The sequence below is a fragment of the Neoarius graeffei genome, chromosome 14 (assembly GCF_027579695.1).
Source record: "Neoarius graeffei isolate fNeoGra1 chromosome 14, fNeoGra1.pri, whole genome shotgun sequence".
In the NCBI taxonomy this organism is placed as follows: Eukaryota; Metazoa; Chordata; class Actinopteri; order Siluriformes; family Ariidae; genus Neoarius; species Neoarius graeffei.
In genome coordinates, this window is record NC_083582.1 from 1,656,145 (window position 1) to 1,679,492 (window position 23,348).

The following is a 23,348-nucleotide window of genomic DNA, read 5'->3' on the forward strand; positions in this document are numbered from 1 at the left end:
CCTAAAGGAAAAGGAAGTGAAACATTTTGCGCAGATGTTTCACCTCTGCTGATCTCGCGGTGATTTTGGCAAATTTGTATGAAGGAAAAAAAACCCCACCACTTCATTCCAGGTTAAAAATGCATTTTAACGCGCGTTACTGACATTTGTACCGAGTAAAATATTACCAAATTTTTCTCTGTAATGCCTTTCATTACCACATTACCGCAAAAAGCAATGCATTACAGTCATTTGCTACTTTTGTAACGTGTTACTCCCAACACTGTCCACAAACTACCAGCACATCAGCATTGTGCTTCCACAAACTAGCAGCAGGTCAGTATTTTTCTTCCACAAACTACAAGCATGTCAGTATTTCTCATCTATAAACTATCAGCAGGTCAGTGTTTCTATTCCTCAAACTACCAGCAGGTCAGTGTTTCACATCCATAAACTCCCAGCAGGTCGGGATTTTTCTTCCACAAACTAGCAGCATGTCAGTATTTCTCATCTATAAACTACAGGCAGGTCAGTGTTTCTATTCCACAAACTACCAGCAGGTCAGCGTTTCTCACCCATAAACTACAGGCAGGTCAGTGTTTGTATTCCACAAACTACCAGCAGGTCAATGTTTCTATTCCACAAACTACCAGCAGGTCAGTGTTTCTCATCCACGAGCTGGGCTTCCCCCAACAGGAACGGCAGTAGGTGAGCCGCCCACTGTGAGGTTGGCCATGAGCTCGCTTCTGCAACATGCTCGACGAAAGCGTCGGGTCATCCTGCGGCCCCATCTTCACCAGCTGGACGGGCACGCTGGCTGCAGGAATGACGGCTGGAGCACCCACAGACTGGACCCAGCTGCATATCACCTGCTGATTCTCTGCCTGGGCTTCAAGCAGAGCCCAGAAGCGCCGGTCCAGGTCGACGGACAGCACGATGAGGGTGTGCTGCTGACGCTGGAGGTCGTCGCCGAGCGTTTGGAGGAGTTCTTGGACTGGTTCGGATCCCATGGCGGCATTTGTTCCTCAGTCCTCGGTTTCGGCACCAGTGTAACAGTTCTTGGACTTTGGGAACCTGAGGAACAGGAAGCAGGCTGCAGAACAGGTGAGTTCTTTTATTCTAGCACACTTTTAGTGGCCAGTCACAAACAAAAACACACACACACACACACACACACACACACACACACACACACACACGACAGGGTGTCACAGCTTTCTCTCTTGTTTGTCTCTTGTTGTTGTCATTCACAGCCAACGTTTGACCACGCCCCCACTGCCACAATTTGGTAGAAAGGGAAGATCACTGAGAGAACGTGATCGCTGGAAAGACACGATGGCAATAACATCATTTTGTGCGATCACACTACATTCAAAATCAATCAAATATTTTAATTATTTATTATTATTATTATTATTGAAATCTGTTGTTTTTTTTGTTGCCTGGTTATTTATTTGTTTGTAGAAGTTGCTGTGGACCCCACAGTTGTTATTTAGAACCTGAAAATAAAAACAGAATTGAAGGAGGGTGTACTTTCTTTTCTCCCTCAACTGTAGGTTTATTTCTGAAATTTTCAACCAAAGCGATGACCTCGAGGAGTCAAGTTGGGGATTTTGCGTTCACCTATGACAGTTAAGTATCTGAATAATTTTTTAAAAGTCGTGGTAAAGTCCCGAGCGTTGTACTGTACAGTTTAAAGTTAACAGGTGTTAGTTGAGCAACAAGGATAAAAATTAAACATCTTAATTCCCATAAATGAAGATCTCATCTCATCTCATTATCTGTAGCCGCTTTATCCTGTTCTACAGGGTCGCAGGCGAGCTGGATCCTATCCCAGCTGACTACGGGTGAAAGGCGGGGTACACCCTGGACAAGTCGCCAGGTCATCACAGGGCTGACACATAGACACAGACAACCATTCACACTCACACCTACGCTCAATTTAGAGTCACCAGTTAACCTAACCTGCATGTCTTTGGACTGTGGGGGAAACCGGAGCACCCGGAGGAAACCCACGCGGACACGGGGAGAACATGCAAACTCCACACAGAAAGGCCCTCGCCAGCCACGGGGCTCGAACCCGGACCTTCTTGCTGTGAGGCGACAGCGCTAACCACTACACCACCGTGCCGCCCCCTGTAACCTTCATGGCTGAGGTTTTATACTCCATGTACAATGATCCTCAAAACATCTTGTATCTGACTTTTTTGAAGTCAGTGCTGGGTGAGGTACAGTTGGCCATCAAGGCTTTTGAGGGAAAGCAGGTAGATCCTCTTAAACTTCTTGACAGCTTGGTTAGCTTTGTAGGGACAGCCACAGTCCCCGTCCAGAACTACATATCCCATCAACCAACTTCCGCGATGACCTAAGTCACGGCTGGGCGGGATCACCTACGTCATGTCCTCCATGACTCTATAAGTGATCCGGAAACCTCCAACTTGCTCTCTCTCTGTCTGTGGACCTCGCGTCATACGGACATATAGAGATACCTCCGCTCATCGGACCGTCCGAAATCACGGCGTCTGCCTTGCAAGAAAGAAGACTCAACGCACTTTTGTATATACCACTGGCCACGGTAAAGAGTACCTAAGTTGCGTCGTCTCACTCAATTGAGTTACAACCGGTTTATTTGTTTATTATAAGTAACGTTACGACTGCAGCCCAAGCAGTTAATTAAAAGTTAGATGCGACCGGATTCCTTCTGACTTAATCGCTGTGCACATTGTTTGATCAGAGACTTTTCCTCACGAACAACGAAGTTCGGATCAAGGAATTCTCTGCGCCTCCACCCGAAACCCCGCGAAACTTCGGGACATCTTCGCATTCCTACATAGGAGCAAAATACTGGAAGTAAGGCTAGCATTTGGGCAAACTAGTCTTAGGAATTAGCTTTATGAAGTAGTATGAATTTAAACTCAGAAACTGTTTAACTGTGCACACCGTAGACACTCAGTGTTGAGTTGATCATTGTTGTTCTATATTGTTCTCTCAGTTGTTTTAATAGATAGGTTGTTGCATGCTTTTCTCTTTCCTTTCTAACACCCTTAATTTCATTATTACACACTTTGACTTCATCAAGATTTCAGAGGATTTGGTAATGTTATAAGTTAGTGAAATTAGCAAGCACGACGAATTCCTTTGTCTCAAGAAACCACGAGGTGGTATTCCTTTGTCTCAAGAAACCACGAGGTGATTTCCCTTCCCCCCCAACACCTTAGATAACATTCCAAACTTTACAGCTCTCCCTCATACACACACACACACACGCTCACACACACACACACATATTGCTGCTGACCATATTGAATGTATTCAACTGCTATTACCCATTTAGTATCATTGTTATAATAAATTCTATTATTCTGTTAAACTGTGCTTGTCTGTTTGCTGCTGTATCCTTGAAGTCACACAATCTCAAAGAATTCCAAATTGCCTTCACCCAAGTGTATATGAATACTATTGGCTGTAGTGTCTATGTAATACGGTAAGTAATACATTATTGCTGCATCAGTAGTGATCATAATCTCATCTCATCTCATTATCTCTAGCCACTTTATCCTGTTCTACAGGGTCGCAGGTGAGCTGGAGCCTATCCCAGCTGACTACGGGAGAAAGGCGGGGTACACCCTGGACAAGTCGCCAGGTCATCACAGGGCTGACACAGACACAGACAACCATTCACTCTCACATTCACACCTATGGTCAATTTAGAGTCACCAGTTAACCTAACCTGCATGTCTTTGGACTGTGGGGGAAACCGGAGCACCCGGAGGAAACCCACGCGGACACGGGGAGAACATGCAAACTCCGCACAGAAAGGCCCTCGCCGGCCACGGGGCTCGAACCCGGACCTTCTTGCTGTGAGGCGACAGTGCTAACCACTACACCACCGTGCCGCCCCCTAAATGAAGATTACTGGTTCATTATTTTGAAAAAGACAGAGCAGATCTCCCTGAAAGCATATGACATAGTCAGAAATGTGTCTCTCAATGACTTCTGACATCGCTGATGTGTAAATTTGTCTTTTTGAATCTTTAATAGCTGTTTTTTTCCTGTTTACCCATTTTTAATTCCTGCTTCTTATCCTGTTTTTTTACTAGAACAGCTCATATGTCACAGAACGCACAAACACACACTCACTCTCTCTCCCTTTACACAACTGTTTCACTCCTGTTATGCTGTTTTGCAGACACCACAGTGTGCACAAGGAAAAGTGAAAGGAAAACCACACTGTGGCAGCGGGGGCGTGGTCAAGCGCCGGTCTGTGACAGGAGGGCGGAGTTGGGGAAGGTAAGTGGCAGAATCGCTTCACCTGAGTGTCATTAACCTGTGTTTTGTGTGTGTTCTCCCCAGTAAACCGCCCTACTTAAGGAGGGAAAGGGAGAGCGGAAGGGAGCTTCTTCCCCGGCAGAGCCGACAGTGTGTGTGTGTGTGTGTGTGTGTGTGTGTCTCTGCCTGCTTAGTGTAAACATTGTTAGACTGAAAAGTTCAGCAATAAAGCCATCTGAAGAACCTTGATCTCTGTCCTGCCGTCCTCTGTGCTCCACCCACACGCTATTCGTGCTACACACACCATGTTTCAGTGAATTCATTCCCGTGTCATGTGATTTCAGGGAAAATGGCCTGATGTTTTTCTAATCACTCTCAGCAGTAATTTTCAGTTTCAAGATGAGTTAACACAACACACAAGCAACAAGAGCTCGCACAAAGCTGAACTGTGCCTTTAGAAAAGTAAATCCTTTCTCTTATTTCTACGCTGTGACGGGCACGTTAACATTTTTATGCTTCCTGTACTGTTCATTTCAGTTTATACAGTTTACTGAGTAAATGATAGTGTACTAATACATTAGAAATGAATTTATCAGGCTATTTAAGTGAAAGTTGTTCTTTTGTCTTCAGTCAGCTCTTTATGATCGTCAGGTACAGGGCACCGTTTATTAAAACAGTTGAACCTTTTAATGGGTGCCATTTATTCATCATTTAGCACAATGTCAGGAAGAGAAAGGCACGTGGAAGTGGAAGCAAGTGCAGACTTGTCTTTAAGTAATCTCGTCAACATCAAACATAAAAGCATCAAATCAACACACGGTCCTGGAGCCTTAATAGTTGTTACTCAAATCTAAATGAACAAAGTAAAAATAGTTCTAAGTTCAGTAGAAATGAAGCTCTCAGAAGTCTGTGAGGAACAGCAGGTTTTTACTGCAGCACAGTGAACACGAGAGTTCAGCTCAGGCTGATAGCCATCTTTTATTTTCTCTCACACTGCGCTACACGATCTTATTCTAGGAATTCACCGGACACGTTTTTCTGAACCATGCACCTCCTTTAACTGACCCTGTGTTTTTCCACCATTATAACTGGTTCTACCTCTTTCTTTTTTGCTCTCAGGGCCTCATGTTTTCTTTCCGTTATTTCTGCTCTCATCACTGTTATTTCCTCATTACCCAGGCCAGCAAGAGGCCAAGTGTTTTCTACCAGTATCATTATTCCTCAGTCAAGTCAAGGCAGTTTATTTATTTCGCACCTTTAAGAGTAGACATTGCTGCAAAGCAGCTTTACAGAAAATAAAGATTTTAAACATGAATTAATAAATTTATCCCTGATGGTGAAGCCTGAGGTGACGGTGAGGAAAAACTCCCTCAGACAACATGAGGAAGAAACCTTGAGAGGAACCAGACTCTAAAGGGAACCCATCCCCATCTGGGTGATAAGAGACAGCATGATTATAAATCACTCACTTCTCTAACTGTGTCCTACAGAGTCGCAAAGTACAACTGCGTAACCAGGAAATTCATTATAGTTTAACAGGAAGTCTGTTTTGTTGAAGTTATAAACTGTTCACTGATGGAGACTTGAGTGTAAAACTGTTCATGACGACTGCAGTCCTAAAGTTATCATGGGGATTGGAGTCCCAAACCATCGGAGCAGAACTGTTTGCATTAAGTGTCCAGAGCCATCTTGTGAGTTCCCTATTTTCAGGCCCAGAACTTTTATTTTAACTATTGTAACGATCTCTACATTTTTACTCCTCCTTTTCACAGGCCCCTGCACCTCCTTTACCTGTTTCTAAACGCTCTTATAATTCTTATACTAAGAAGAAATACATGATTGTCCCTCTATGAGGATCACTCAGGGGTAGATGTTTTTTTTAGAATTTTCCTCCACAGTTTCATTCCAGTGTGAACATCTGCAGCGACATCTGCTTGCTGCCATGTTTTCAAGGTCACAAAGTCCAATACTGCTATAGTTAGGAAGCTTAGACTTTGAACATTATATTACATTACAGGGGGCGGCACGGTGGTGTAGTGGTTAGCGCTGTCGCCTCACAGCAAGAAGGTCCGGGTTCGAGCCCCGTGGCCGGCGAGGGCCTTTCTGTGTGGAGTTTGCATGTTCTCCCCGTGTCCGCGTGGGTTTCCTCCGGGTGCTCCGGTTTCCCCCACAGTCCAAAGACATGCAGGTTAGGTTAATTGGTGACTCTAAATTGACCGTAGGTGTGAATGTGAGTGTGAATGGTTGTCTGTGTCTATGTGTCAGCCCTGTGATGACCTGGTGACTTGTCCAGGGTGAACCCCGCCTTTCGCCCGTAGTCAGCTGGGATAGGCTCCAGCTCACCTGCGACCCTGTAGAACAGGATAAAGCAGCTACAGATGATGAGATGAGATGAGATTACATTACAGGCATTTCACAGATGCTCTAAACAGTGTCATGTGATTTCAGGGAAATCTCTTCTTCAAAGACCCAGGAATGCAGCACACCTGCGTTTCATTTGGAGGAAGCGCTTCAAGCAGCAGAGAGCAGAAATCTGAACTGCCTTTAGACAGGTAAATCCTTCATACTTCTGATAAACTCTAACACATCCATTTATTATGTACGTGTATCAGAGGGGGACAGTAACGAAGTACATTTACTGGTTAGCATGTAAACATGGAGTTACGCTAACAGGAATAATGTGAACTTATCTGATGTGCTTTCAGAAATATGTTTTAGCATAATCTTGCCAAATAAACAGAATGTAAAAATCTTTATTTTCTAGTAGCATTAGCTACCCAATATGATTTCGAGTTTGAAAGGCGTTTGCTAGCATGTCAGGTGGAGCTTCACTGACCAGCTAGCTTAACATTAAGCCACCATGATTCCACAGGCAGATTCATATGTGCATGAATACATACACTTGTGTATGTGCGAGACCTGTGAGATGGACAGTATTGTACTAGTCAGTCACAAATTGTTGGTGTTTTTTGTTTTGATGTCAGATGATGGTCTTGCACTTTTTTTGTCTTGCTTAAAGCAGTGTTGCTGTTGGGCCGTTATTAAGCTCGAGGTGTGGATCTGGGTTTTAATCTGGTTGGATTGTCACTTATTTTCTGAGGAAGCTGCATTTCCAGCTGTTCCACTGTCTTCCTGATTAACACACACATGCATGTGTGCACACGGCCAGAGCCGGGTCAGAACACTGCCATGCTGCTTTGTGGGGGACGGGAGGAGTGTGACAAGTAAAAAAAAAAAAAGACAACGGCTCTTTTTCAGTTCGGTTGTGTTTCATGTTGTAACGTTCTACCAGGCGTTTTATTCTACAGGTTCTACAAGTTAGTCAGTAAATCCAGTCGGTTGTTTCAGAGGCGTTAGGGTTTTGTAAGCGTTGTGGCAATAATACAACGATGCACTGACAGAAAATGTATTTTTAATACTTAAGTATTTTTAAAAGCAAATACTTCAGTACTTTAAAGTAAAAATTTGACTGGACAACTTTCACTTGTATCAGAGTAACATTTGACCAGCGGGATCTGCACTCTGACTTCAGTAAAGCTGGGTTCTTTGTTCACCTCTGACGTGTATATGCATTATTTGTGTGCCTAAAGAACTGCTGCAGGAAAAAGTTGTTCATCCCGAATATTGATTTGTTTTAATTTTTAGTGTTAACTGAATGTTAAATAAGTATTTTTTATATTCAGGATCATTTAATTTCACTAATATTCAAAAAAGTATTTATATTACAGAATTTAAATGTTTGTACAGTGCGTGTGTCAGAGAGAGATCTATATAAATATCATAGAATGTAAGAGATATACCTCAGTGTTATTAGGGGTCAATAATCTCAGTACTGCATCTTAAATATTCTAATTAATTAATCAGTGTCATTTATTTTAAAAATTGAAATGATAAATGCAATATAAAACAGTAATGGACAAACTGGCAATAAATAACTAGAGAGAGATGGACCTGGAATACTGACTCATCTGAACACAATGGACATTTATGTTGGTGTTGCTCAGCGTGCCTGCTCTCTTCCACTGCATCCATTTCAAAGGTAAAGTCTTCTGTCATGTCATGGGCAAGAGACGGATGTCAGTCTGGTGGTGGTAAATGTCACTGCAGAAGAGTTTATTAAAAGCCATGCAGGCAAACGATCCAAATCTGCAGGAAAAATCATGAACAGTAAGGTTAAGGGTTTTTATTTGTCATGTAGCCTCCCACTCAACTCTAATGTGTTACAGAATTGTTATGGCCTACACCTGATAACCCCTTAAGCATGGGAGGCAAATTGGAGGGAGTCTACTAAAAATATAAAATTTGGGACATATCTACTTTAACTAGAGCATATGACCCTGACTTGGATGCCGAGAGGCCTAGTTAGCTGATTTTATAGCTATACCGTCACTGTTAGCTTACAGCCTCCCATGCATACCTTTCAACACACCATAGCCCAACCCGAACCACATTTATTGCACATAAAACACTGCAACTGCAGATCTACATTGCAACAACATGAAATGCTTAACACACAAACAGGCATCACCCCTTTAAAATGTCCTGGTGGCCCTTGAAATCAATAAAATAAAATAATACCCGGGGTTTTGTAAAACTCAGTGATGGTACCATGTCGTTGGTGCGCATGTTGGAGCTCATTTGAATCCTCATGAAAAGTATTTTCTTAGTATTCACTGATCCTTGGAAATTCAGAAATAGTTAGCAGCAGTTTTCCTCAAACTCTCTGTTCAGTGAAGACAGGTGAGATGAGATGGAGGAACCAGTCCAGAAGACAGGTCCATGTGCAACAGTAGGTTCCCTAGAGGCAGTGCGAAGTCCCGAGCGCCCTCTACAGCAGCAGCAGCAGCGTTGCCAACTTGGCGACTTTCACGCTAAATCTGGCAACTTTACAAATCCTCTTGGTGACTTTTTTTGTCAAAAGTGACTAGCGACAAATCTAGTGACTTTTACTGGTGTTACTGGAGACTTTTCTGGTGTTTTGGAGACTCTGACGTGAACGCACGTACATTTCTGCAGGTTCTGTCCTCAACGAGCAGCAGGTGGTGCCGTGAGCCCCTCCGCCCTCCCACAGCACTCACAGGCAGACAGTGTCACAGCGGCCTCGCGCAGCCCCAGCTGCAGTCAGAGTGGAGAGGAGTGGTGGGGGCGGGGCACTCCTCTCCACTCCACACTTCTAATGAATCGCGCATCATGTGCAAAGCCGCCGCTGTTCCCGCCCTGGCTTAGAGAGCGGGATGTAAATGTTTCTTCACTGTCACACTAAAATAAATCACTGCATTTTACTCACACAGCCTCAGTCACTTACTCACCTCGTCCACTGTGTGTGCGCCTCTGACATCAGCTAAACATCTGGCTAGCTAGCTCATCATGTCTCAGTCCAAACTGTATACTCAAATACAGAAAGCAGTGGGAATCAAACCCTGAATTCAAAGGCTGGTTGAAAGTTTATTGGGGATGATACGTGGGCATACTGCCTGAATTGTAAGGCTGATTTCTACGCCAAACTTTGTGTCATTTAAAAAAAAAAGGCAACTCAAAAAGATACTCAAAAGGCAAAGCCTTATAACAGTTCCACCCAAAGCAAGCTGCCATTAATGTGTAAAAAAAAAAATTGACTCTGCAAAAAAGGCTGAAGCCACCATGGCATTAGCTCTTGCTGAACACTGTTCCCTGCTGGCATGTGATCACATTAGGGAAGCATGTAAAGCTGCTTTCTCAGACTCCACTGCTGCTACTCACTTCAAAATGCACAGGACAAAGTGCACGGAAATGATTAATGGTGTTCTAGCATCATACTTTCTAAAAAAGTCGGTTGCAGATGTGGGTGACCAGCATTTCAGCCTCCTCCTCAATGAGTCCATGGATGTAAGCGTTTCTAAGTACTTGGGGGTTGTGATAAGGTTCTTCATGCCCCTTTTCCACCAAATCAGTTCCAGGGATGGTTCAGGGCCAGTGCTTAGTTTGGAACCGGGTTTTCTGTTTCCACGGACAAAGAACTGGCTCTGGGGCCAGAAAAAACGGTTCCTGGCTAGCACCAGCTCTTTGCTGGGCCAGAGGAAAGAACCGCTTATGTCAGCAGGGAGGCGGAGTTGTTAAGACCAACAACAATAGCAAGACCACGAAAGGTTGCCATTTTTAAGCGACAAGATATCATGGATGCAGTAAAGCAGCAGTGGTCTGTGGAGGAGACAACCTGTCTCCTAGTGATATGGTCCACTCAAAACCTGTCGATCAACACAAACATATTGGATCTGCCGTTTTCTGATCCCAATGAAGCACCGTAAAGCCAGAAGCAGCAGCTGTACAAACGCGAAGTCATCCGTTGTTGTTGCTGCTTCTTCTTCTCCGTGTCATTGTTGCTTTGATGTTCGCGCCAAGGTTTATGCAAATTCAGTGATGTAACTGACGTATACAATGACGTAATGACGTGGATCCCCTTAGCACCCCGAGCTATGGAAAAGCAAACTGGTTCTCAGCTGGCTCACAAGTTGAACGAGTTGTGAACCAGCACCAGCCCTGGAACTGATTTGGTGGAAAAGGGGTATCAGTGACAAACACACAATTGTCTCAACATGTCTGGGGCTAGTTGAGTTGGAGGGAGGAGATGCCAGATTTATAACCTGAGCTGTTGTGGCTTTCCTGGAGAAGTGTTGTCTTAAAGAGAAACTCCTGGGGATGGGGACTGACAATGCCTCAGTTATGATGGGGATTAACAATGGGGTTCATAAAGTGCTAAAGGAATAGTATGGCCTTAAAGATCTGGTTCTTATTCGCTGTGTATGTCACTCTCTGCAGCTTGCTGTGAGCCATCCTTCCAATGACTCCATCCCCCGTAGTGTGGAGTACTTGGTACGGGAGACTTATAACTGGTTTTCAGTGTCTCCAAAGCGCAGGGAGGGCTACAAAGCACTATGAGACCATCAACTGTGGGGAGAAACCCTTACAAATAACCAAGGTGTGTGCTACATGTTGGATCTCCATTGAACCAGCGGTTTCACGCATTTGACCAGTGGGAGGCGCGTAAACTGCATTTCGCAGTCACCAAGTCCAGTGAACACTGCTTCATGGCTGAGGTTTTATACTCCATGTACAATGATCCTCAAAACATCTTGTATCTGACTTTTTTGAAGTCAGTGCTGGGTGAGGTACAGTTGGCCATCAAGGCTTTTGAGGGAAAGCAGGTAGATCCTCTTAAACTTCTTGACAGCTTGGTTAGCTTTGTAGGGACAGCCACAGTCCCCGTCCAGAACTACATATCCCATCAACCAACTTCCGCGATGACCTACGTCACGGCTGGGCGGGATCACCTACGTCATGTCCTCCATGACTCTATAAGTGATCCGGAAACCTCCAACTTGCTCTCTCTCTGTCTGTGGACCTCGCATCATACGGACATATAGAGATACCTCCGCTCATCGGACCGTCCGAAATCACAGCGTCTGCCTTGCAAGAAAGAAGACTCAACGCACTTTTGTATATACCACTGGCCACGGTAAAGAGTACCTAAGTTGCGTTGTCTCACTCAATTGAGTTACAACCGGTTTATTTGTTTATTATAAGTAACGTTACGACTGCAGCCCAAGCAGTTAATTAAAAGTTAGAAGCGACCGGATTCCTTCTGACTTAATCGCTGTGCACATTGTTTGATCAGAGACTTTTCCTCACAAACAACGAAGTTCAGATCAAGGAATTCTCTGCGCCTCCACCCAAAACCCCGCGAAACTTCGGGACATCTTCGCATTCCTACATAGGAGCAAAATACTGGAAGTAAGGCTAGCATTTGGGCAAACTAGTCTTAGGAATTAGCTTTATGAAGTAGTATGAATTTAAACTCAGAAACTGTTTAATTGTGCACACCGTAGACACTCAGTGTTGAGTTGATCATTGTTGTTCTATATTGTTCTCTCAGTTGTTTTAATAGATAGGTTGTTGCATGCTTTTCTCTTTCCTTTCTAACACCCTTAATTTCATTATTACACACTTTGACTTCATCAAGATTTCAGAGGATTTGGTAATGTTATAAGTTAGTGAAATTAGCAAGCACGACGAATTCCTTTGCCTCAAGAAACCACGAGGTGGTATTCCTTCCCCCCCAACACCTTAGATAACATTCCAAACTTTACAGCTCTCCCTCATACACACACACACACACGCTCACACACACACACATATTGCTGCTGACCATATTGAATGTATTCAACTGCTATTACCTATTAAGTATCATTGTTATAATAAATTCTATTATTCTGTTAAACTGTGCTTGTCTGTTTGCTGCTGTATCCTTGAAGTCACACAATCTCAAAGAATTCCAAATTGCCTTCACCCAAGTGTATATGAATACTATTGGCTGTAGTGTCTATGTAATACGGTAAGTAATACATTATTGCTGCATCAGTAGTGATCATAATCTCATCTCATCTCATTATCTCTAGCCACTTTATCCTGTTCTACAGGGTCGCAGGCGAGCTGGAGCCTATCCCAGCTGACTACGGGCGAAAGGCGGGGTTCACCCTGGACAAGTCACCAGGTCATCACAGGGCTGACACATAGACACAGACAACCATTCACTCTCACATTCACACCTACGCTCAATTTAGAGTCACCAGTTAACCTAACCTGCATGTCTTTGGACTGTGGGGGAAACCGGAGCACCCGGAGGAAACCCACGCGGACACTGGGAGAACATGCAAACTCCACACAGAAAGGCCCTCGCTGGCCACGGGGCTCGAACCCAGACCTTCTTGTTGTGAGGCGACAGCGCTAACCACTACACCACCGTGCCGCCCAGTGATCATAATAATTTGGAATATACCATAATTTAGCTGTTTGGTAATTTATTATTAAACACCAAAATTAATGGTATTATTAATGAGACTGATTTAATGAGACTGATTTAATGAGACTGATTTAATGAGACTGATTTAATGAGACTGATCACTTAAGACCAATTGCACCCACATATTTATTGGTGCCCCATGGGAGGAGATTGGTTTGTTGACTTCTTGAATATTGTTGCAGCAACAGATAAACTATCAGTTTGATTAAGCCACTGCCAAGGTATATCCCCAGGTGTGTTAAACGGTTAACAATAGCGCGATAACCATATCACAAAATACTAATAACCTTTTGATAACTTAGGATAAGAGATAGCATTTCCAAACAAAAACAAACTTTATTAATTGATTGATTAATTATGTAGTTAATATTAATTAATAATTAATAAATTAACTCTAATTAATTACCTAATATCCAACCTAAGTAAAATGGCATCCCCTCGTGTCTCAGACACTGAAGACAACGCTCAAGATGTGTCTCTCTTTGATGTCATCGCAGACCTCATTCACTGCTCTGCCTCCGAAAAAGCAAACATTAGGAACATGAGTAAGGGTGAATGCCAAAATAACATAGATAACTCAATAAAACATATGAGAGATCCAAAAAGAACAACTATTAGTGCCCAAGAGGCACTAGGTAGGCTATTCCTGTTACACCTCCAAGATACTGATTTAGAAATCAGATACCTCCGTGGAGAGGTTGACAGGCTGACCACCAGCAATGCCGAGCTGGCAGCCAATAACGATGATTTATATAGGGAGCGTGGGCTCTTGAAAAACTCCCTTGATGACTGCGTCAAAAGGCTAGAGAAAGCCGAAAAGGCTGCCAAGGAGCAAACCCCCCAAGAAGGGTGCAAGGGGCGTGAAAGACCCCCAGCAATGCACCAAAGCTCAGAGCGGGAAGAGGCATCCGAACCGGACACCGTGGATTACCTGGTCGTGGACCAGACACCCTGCCAAACTCAGGGTTCCTACACATTTTCAAATTTAAAATTCCAGACTTTTTCCATACTCAAATTCTCAGGTTTGGAGACTTCAGCGAACAAACTACTCATATATTTAAAAGAATTACTTGAAAATCAAACAGGTCCTCACATTATGACATACCACCAAAATGCATACCATATTTAGCTTGGCCTAAAATTTGTATCAGTGCCCTGTTTTTGTCATAAATATATATACACATTACACAAAATACAGGATGCCACTCTGACGCACACGTATCTGATGCACACTTCAAGACATTAAAACACAGGTGTGTGAAGATGTCAAGCACATACAGGATGTCCCGAAAAAAAATGTATACACACGTTTAATCACTGTAAAGTACTGTATGTGTTTATTAAAATCCATGTAATTTTCAAAGAGTAATAGAATTTACAGACATTTTATTATTTAGTCACCGCCTGTTCTCAAACTGACATCCATTCTGGTCCAGTCACTGCTGACAATGCAAATCACATTCAATTCTCTTGGTATTTTTGGACATTCACTTTCAGTGACTGTTGCAGGTCTCATAGCGTAGACTATAAACATCAGTTAGAGGCAGTGATAAAACAATAAAGTGATGTCTGTAAATTCTATTACACCTTGAAAATGAAATGAATTTTAATAAACACCTACTTCACAATGATTCAAAGTGTGTATACATTTTTTCGGGACACCCTGTATGTTGTGCACACACAGAAGTTTACTGAAGCTTCTAATTTGAAAACAGTCATTATGGCATTTTTTGTATTTACTATTGTGTTTTATGAAGGCCCTGTGTTAGTTCCACTGTAGATCACATTTTGTCCACATACCAAGAGATGGCAGACGTGGCCGAGACGTGGCCACCCTAACCAGTATGTAATGGCTGCAGTGCCCTTGAGCAAGGCATTGAACCCCACATTGCTCCAGGTTGTAACCATGTTGTACCCTGTAATAACTAAGTGGCTTTGGATAAAAGCGACAACTAAATGTAATCAGAGATGCCTACCCCAAATTTAGAATTTTGAATCTTGAAAACATTTTTCAGTATTTTGGAATGACTTTCAGTAACATTAATTTATGTGCATTTCCATTATAAAAGAGGTGTATATACCAATATGTTTAACATTTAAATTATTAAAAAGTACTGTTTTGTGTGAATTGAATAAACAAAACACGAGCAGCCATCTCAACTGAATTTCCACTCAACAAATTTCTAGAGCATACAATATATCACATTTTTCTAAATACAATAGTGTTCCCTGTTTGCAGACATTACGGTTGACTACCAATCATTGGTATTGAATGTAACTCCTCAAAAGTATTATATTATATTGCCTGGCAAAATGTTCTACCTGTTTACGGATTCTAATAAAATTAAAAAAAAATTTCTTAGTTCATGCCAAAGAGAGTCCGACATTGTTATCTTAATGTCCCAATATATAAATACTTCAGCATAATGCCTCAGAAGAGACACTGAATAAAATGACATTTATAATTGTATTTAAAACAGTGGAATGATCCATTTTTTGCCACAATCCCAACAACACTAATCATAAAATTCTGTTTTTGATCATACTACATGTACATTTGCACTTGCAACACTGAAAAGACTTTGAATTAAAGAATTACAACCACTGTTTGATATTTCAGTGAATAAAAATCAGACATGTAAAAAGAAACTGAATAAGTTTAACTCACATTTCATGGCACTAATTGGCAAGTTCAACTCCAAGCACAGGTCAACCATCACCGCTTCAGCACGCGTCACGTTCCGTGTCTTTTCATCCACAGATTTCGTAAAAAACTGCTGGAAACCCCCAGATTTACTTTCCGCCTGACTCGCCATTTCAGCATACTCCATATGTTTGTTTTTTTGTAGTTGACATGCCGCGTGCAGTCATCGCGACCACCATGAGTGATGTTAATGTCAGTTCTACACAGTTTGCAGTGCGCGTATCCATTGCCTTTTTGACTGGGTGTAACGCACGGCCATTCTACCGTATCGAAAATGGTGCGAGCAAATGTGCGGAATCTGCGCATGTCACACACAGCATGTGTGGTTGTCGTAAAAATAAATAGCCGTGAATTGCGCATGGATTGAAAAAGTCGCTTGGACATTTAAAAACAACTCACTGGAATTTTTTAAGACTTTATAATAATTCCGTACAGAATAACACTGTTTGCCGTAACATCGTATTTACGTAACTTTTCCGTACAAAATACGGCCAATCCGCACTAGTAGGCATCTCTGTGTAATGTAATTATAATAATAATAATGTAATAACAGCATTGTTCAGTTTATATGTACGTTTGCGTACACAGCCTTCATATTTTTGTTGGCAGGTTTTTTTGTCTTGGGTCGCTTGTTTTCAGGGTCCATGTGCCTTATTTTTCTAGCAAATTCTGGCAACACTGCCAAATAAGCCATAAGCATTTTTACACCGACTGGCGCTATGATGTGTGTTCACGCGTGTTCAAGAGGCATTTTGTAGCAGGGGGTTTTCCTGCGTCTTGTCCAAAGTCTTGCAAGAAGCAAGCAGGTTCAGGGGGTGTGGCGGAGCGCATGCCAGTACAACAGAACACCCGTTTCCCTCCCTCCGCATTTCAACACATTTCTTTGGCAAAATTCAACTGAATGTCGGAATGTTGAGCTTCATTTTACTATGTAGCGGCAAAGGTCTGGAAACACAAATATTTCTCCATACCCTAATTTCCATTTTCCATACTTTTCCAGACCGGGAAAATACTAAAATCAAATTCCATACTGCGTAGGAACCCTGAGTGCGCCCAGAAGTTTGATATTTAGCTGTGTCACGCAACACAATTATTGCAGCGTTCAGTGAAGGCTTAGCTAAGTGTTATATTTCCTCCTCCCCTCCCGTGTCTTTTTGGAGTGCTAGTTTTAACTGTCTGTAGTAGCCAACAGGATAAAGCCCTGGCAGATACATGCAATAAACACGGGCAGTCATGGAAAGATGCTGATAGCTCCTGTTTTAATTAGTTAGTTAGTGCTAGTGTAGCCTGGTGGCTATAAAGCTTGCCAGTTGTTGTTGCTAATTAATGAAAACTCTGTGCATGAAATTAGACAACAGAAGAAAGATGCAAGCCTTGTGCAGGTTAAGAATCTGTGCTTTTGTCACTATAGTTTTCTTTTTGCCCAGTTTGAACTCAGTCATAGCATAATTTCTTTTCACCTGAGCTAAATACATCATGGCAACATGTAGGCTATATTCCAGTCCTCATGTTTGTTAAAAATGCACAGCAAATTTCCCAGTGTTGAATTAACACTTTCAGAGTTCATTTGTGTCCAATTGGACACATATAAACACAGTAGGGTGTTAAATCAACACTCTGGGTGTTAATTCAACACTGGGGATTTTGCTGTGTGGGTTCATGAATCTTTTTCATGAACATTTTGTTTGATTACATAGGACACAAAGAAGTGTAGCGCCAACCAGGAGGAGGTTTCGACAGAGGAAGCAGAACCTACAGGTGGTCAGGTGAGGTGTAAAGTTAAGAACAGGCATAAGTAGGTCAGCAATGACACTGAATGTGATATATGTTGAATAGGGCAGCCAAAAGTTAATTCACATTGGTCTGAAATAAATAGAGCTCTGAGACACAGCTCCCAAGATATGTCTACTAATTATATGTTCTTTTTCACATAGGATGTTCAGACATCCAGTGAAGGGGCAGGACAGATAGAAGGAGAGGTGGCTGGAGCTTCAGGGCTCCAGGTGAGGTTTTGGTTCTCTGATGTGACATATATGGAATATACTAACAAATGATCTTAGTAAATATGCCATTTGAAGTGTTCGTCTTTATTAAGTCAAGCTAGTGTGAATATAAACCAGGTTACATTTTGTTTGCTCTATAGGAGGCAGTCAGTCAGTGCGTTTACATGCACATAGAGAAAATCGAATTTCTGCCGTTGCTCGACTGAAATCGAAGTTCTAAATGGCATGGAAACACCTTAGCTCGGCTGAAATTGAACCGAACTTGATTCCTCGTAATCGAGCTACACGACCTGGATTATGCGATTTTTGCCGAGCTACTTAGTGGATGTAAACCCTATCGAGCGAGCTACTTACTTCAGCACTGCCCCTTCCGGAAGTGACGAGTGATGAGACCGCAAGCGGGAAACACAACAGCCTCAGTCGAAAAAAACAACAAACAGGCTCGGTCGGCATGACACGTCACCTTAGCTGCCACTTTATTAGGAACACTTGTGTCTGGGCATGTACGCACCCATTTCCAATTAGTTGGTAAGTTATTAGCATGTTAGCAGGCTAACAGTTAATATGTTCACCATTACAGATCAACTTCAACTTAGTGGCCATTTTAGAACTGATAACTTTGTTTATATAGTGTTGCCAGATTGGGCAGTTTTAAGTGTATTTTGGCGGGTTTTGAACATATTTTGGGCTGGATAACGTCAGCAGTATCTGGCAACACTGCTCTTGAATAGCTCTTCTTCATGACAACAACCGGAAGTGTACCAACACAATGGGGCGTGTAGCGCCACCTGTGGCTCGGGTGCACAATGTACCTCACACAATAGCTCGATTTCCTTGTGTGCATGTAGGATTGGATTTCTCTGGCACCCCTGCTGGGACCCTTTGCTCGATTACCGACAGCAGCTTGATTTGGATGTGCATGTAAAAGTACTGAGTGTGAGCGCCAGTGACCATCAAGCAAGTCAGGGTAGCAGTGTCCTGGACATTGGGAGTGCGCCATACCAGCCTGATGCAAAATTCATTTCAGCACAGCAGCTGTCCAATAGGAGGCTGCTGTTTCAGGCCAAATGGTTTAGTCTCTATCCATGGCTGCATTATAGCCCCACCATACAAAAAGTTCTTTGTTTTGAGTGTGTCAAAGCCTTTACGATCAAAAAGACCTCCCTAGAAAAAAAACACGATCCTGCATTTAGCCTAAATGGTTTTGGCAATTGGAAAAATGCTTCTGAGAGCTTTACCCGCCATCAAAATAGCAAAGCACACCTTCATGCGGTCACTGTGAATGCAATGGAGCAAACTCCAGTCCATACACAGCTGGCCAGTGCTTTAGCCAAGACGCAGCAGGAAGCCAGGCATTGTCTTGTGGAAATTATGGAGTGTGTGAGGTATCTGGCTAGGCAGGGACTTGCAGTGAGAGGGCATGATTCAAATGAGGGTAATTTGTTCCACCTTCTGAAGTTAAAGGCAAAGGATGACCCAGTCCTAACTTCCTGGCTGACTCGCTGCCATGATTATGTAAGTCCGCAGTGCCAAAATGAATACTTGGCTTTGTTTGGCAACACAATTGTGAGAGGAATTGCCACAATGATTAGGTCCCTCCCTGTTGTCCAATTTTCCATCATTATGGATGGAACCCAGGACATCCAGGGCAAAGAGCAGGTCTCTATATGCCTGAGATATGTTGATAAAGACCTGGTGCCAGTGGAAGCATTTCTGGGCTTGTACAATACACCAGCAACAACTGGCGAGCAGATGGCAAAACTAACTGTGGACGTGCTCCTCAGACTAAACCTGCCTATCTCAGGTTTGCGAGGACAGACGTATGACGGGGCAGCAAACATGGCAGGGCATTTTTCTGGGGCCCAGGCAGTGCTTAAAAAGGAGCAGCCCCTGGCATTGTATGTACACTGTGGCGCACATTGTGTCAACCTAATTACACAATGTGCATGCAATTCCTCACCGTTACTGCGTGATGCGCTTCAGTGGGTCCATGAACTTGGAACACTGAGCAACCAATCTGGCAAATTTAAAGGCATACTGGCACAGCATACTGTACCAGAGGGGCCCACCAGGACAGTTAAACCACTCTGTCCCACAAGATGGACTGTCCGTGGGCAAGCTGTGCAGGTAGTCCTCAATGAATATGAGGCTAACCTAAACAGTCTGGAGGAAATGGCCTCATTTGGTTCGGACACAGGCACTAGGGCAAATGGTCTATTGGAGCGATTCCAAAAGGGGAAGACCATTCTGGGCCTCTTTCTAGCCACAGAGGTGCTCGGAGAGCTTGAGTGTTTGAACAAATTCCTGCAGAATCATTCCCAAACAATTGCCGGCATGCAGACTGCAGTTCTATATGTAAGCTCAACTATTCAGGAGAAAAGGACTGAGGAAAAGTTTGCAGAATTGTTTGAGAAGGCAGTGCAGATGGTGGATAATTTAGGGATTGAGGCTATTGAAATTCCTCACCAAAGAAAACCCCCTAGGAGATATACTGGTCAGGCTAGTCATCATCAGCCAAAGACAGCAGAGGAGTTCTACAGGATTGAGTTTTTCAAGGTCTTGGACTGTTTGGATATGCAGTTCAAAGACAGATTCAACCAACCTGATCTGGAGAAATTCAAACAGGTTGAGGATGTGCTCCTCACCGGTAGGCTTAATGACACTATTGGAGAGTATCCAGAGATTGACAGGGAGAGTCTGAGGATTCAGCTTCCCATGTTTCTCAACAAGCATGCACTGAAATCAAGTGGAGAAGCTGCAGATATCCTGAGAGGGATGCCCAGTGAAGTATGTGGCCTGTTTGATGAGGTGGAGGTGGAGAAACTTGTTAGGCTGTTGTTAGTTATCCCTGTGGCATCAGCAGAAGCTGAAAGAAGCTTCAGTGCTTTGAAAAGGCTAAAAACTTGGCTGAGGTTGACAATGACCCAGCAGCACCTTAACAACGTCAGCGTATGCCATGTGCATCAAACAGCACTTGACCTCATTGATTTGAAAGAAATTGGGCAGCAGTTTGTGTCTGCTAATGACAGACGGAGGCATGTGTTTGGTGAATTTAAATAACATTACAGACATATTCATACCCCTGTAAAAATCTGCAGATTACACTGCATTTAGATGGGTGTAAAAGTTCGAAGCATTTATGTTTACATATTTAGTTTTGCCAGTTGATAAACACAGATGCACATAAGCATGCAACAAACACTGCAATAATACAGAGATTTTTATTTATTTATTTTTATATAGTGCAAGATATTATTTATTTGTTCTTTTCTGGATATTTTTCTCTTAAATGCACAATATCCCAATAATGTAGAGATTGCATCATTTACCTGAAGTGCAAGAAGTTATTTCTTTGTTCTTATCTGGATTTGTGTTTGCTGTATAATACAGAAGATCCCAATAATAGTTATTTATTTTGATCTTACCTGGAATGTTTTTCTCTTAACTGCATAAGAGGACAAAATGCAAAATGTATGCTGAATTTGGAAAAGGAATAAGTAAAGTGTTCTTGAGCTGTTCCGCTGAGTATGAGTGTGGTTGTGTACAGGCCAATTTACGCTGACAACCCAGTCCTCGCAGATAGCGTCGCAGACAGTGTCTGCGTAGCCCCCTCCACCTTCGCAGACGCTCTGCACACACCTCCCAAAAATTGTTACCACCGCAGACAGCCTCGCAGACAGCGCCGCAGACAAGAGGGCTCTGATTGGTCCACTCTACATCCGCTGTACACGCACTTCTGCTTCCCTACTTTCCCGGTTTGGTTTGTTTTCACGACCGCCATTTTTAAAAACACAAGCAAAGATGGAGCAGTACGAAGAGCGGTTGATCGAGGAAGTGAGGAAGTACGTACATCTATACGACTCCAGTTCTAGTCATTATAAGTAACCGGAGGATAAACACTCCACTAACCACACCCACCAACTACTCCTAGCGACTTCGCGCCCCCTTGCATTGTGCCGGTGAACAACATCGCGCACGCCTATTACTCCCCGCTCAACAATAAATTACAACTGTCTGCGAAAAGCTATCTGCGAAATTCTTGTCGCAAGAGCATGCAGAGGCCATTACATGTGATGTATGATCAAGTTATGGGGGGGGGAGTGGGAGTAAGTTGTAATGTCCCTACCAAAGCTTAGACCAAACCTACGCCCTTGCCAGGACTATTCAAACTTTTGCCCCATAAGCCGCACTTCCCATGTATTTTTTGGGAACTCCCATTCCCAGTTTTTGAGGGTGAACCACATTACTTTTAATTTTTTTAACCTCTGCATGTTTTCACTCATAAAGCTTTCTATGCAATGAGCATAATTGTAATAGCTGCAGACTATAATGTAGCCACCTTTAGTGTATTATCAGATTTACAGCTCAGTGTCAATAAATACTGTAAAATGTTCTAATAATTTACTGGCAGATTTGCCAGTAGAGTTCTGCAAATTTACAGTAAATAATTGTAGTATCTGTACCTTTTAGTGTAATTGCTGTGGGGGTTTTTTGTTTTTTGCCGAATACCACTGTATGTTTTGAGTAATATAGTCTCATCTCATCTCATTGTCTCTAGCCGCTTTATCCTGTCCTACAGGGTCACAGGCAAGCTGGATCCTATCCCAGCTGACTACGGGTGAAAGGCGGGGTTCACCCTGGACAAGTCGCCAGGTCATCACAGGGCTGACACATAGACACAGACAACCATTCACACTCACATTCACACCTACACTCAATTTAGAGTCACCAGTTAACCTAACCTGCATGTCTTTGGACTGTGGGGGAAACCGGAGCACCCGGAGGAAACCCACGCGGACACGGGGAGAACATGCAAACTCCACACAGAGAGTAATATAGTGTAAATTTAAAATAAATAATAATACCCTACATTGCTCATTTGGCTGACATTTTTAAGGTTAAGGATCCTGCTCCAGTATCCAAACAGAGCAATTTGGCAATACTGGTGTGGACGTGGGACCACAATGTCCACGGCCAAAACAAAATTGGAGTAGAATCACAGTAGCGACTGCACCACCCTGAGAAAACCAGGGAATCTATTGGTTTGATCCAATGGCAAATAGAACAAGAAGACAGAGTCGTCTATATCCCCGCCCTATACACCAAGTTTCAAGATATTATTTGTCACATTTTTCAAGTTGTGCTGCAGGAACCCAACCCGACCTCTTTACACTGATCTCAGCAGCCCATGGCATAAATACCCACTGGGTCTTTGGTCCAGGGGAGCTAAAAATTAACATTTCTCACATTTCTTAGTATCAAAAGGCAGAAATACATTACAGAATCAACACATTTACCAACTTTCAACACCAAACCACTCATAGCTTTCAAGTTCTGCTCCGGAAACAAAACCTGCCCCTAAGACTAACCTGAGAGACTAAGTCTGAAATTGTTTCCATGGAAACATTAAAAATTAAAATTTCTCAAATTTCTTAGTATGAAAAGTCACATCTACATCACCTTGTTAACATGTATACCAAGATTCAAATCCGTATCAGCAATAGTTTTGGATATATGCTCCAGAAACGAACATTGCTCTTAGAAACTAAGTCAAAAT

General features: G+C 42.9%; 1 protein-coding gene across 2 annotated transcripts in view; it reads left to right on the forward strand.

Annotated features, from left to right (window-relative positions):
* Positions 1-6,750: 6,750 nt before the first annotated feature.
* Positions 6,751-23,348, forward strand: part of LOC132897869 (interferon-induced very large GTPase 1-like) — a 31,334-nt gene continuing 14,736 nt past the window's right edge. Inside the window, exons 1-3 of one of the 2 annotated variants that reach the window (XM_060939115.1) lie at positions 6,751-6,800; positions 17,486-17,554; positions 17,723-17,791. The gene's annotated coding sequence lies outside the window, so the exon portion shown is untranslated. The remainder of the gene's footprint in view (positions 6,801-17,485; positions 17,555-17,722; positions 17,792-23,348) is intronic. The other variant, XM_060939116.1, reaches the window with a different exon arrangement.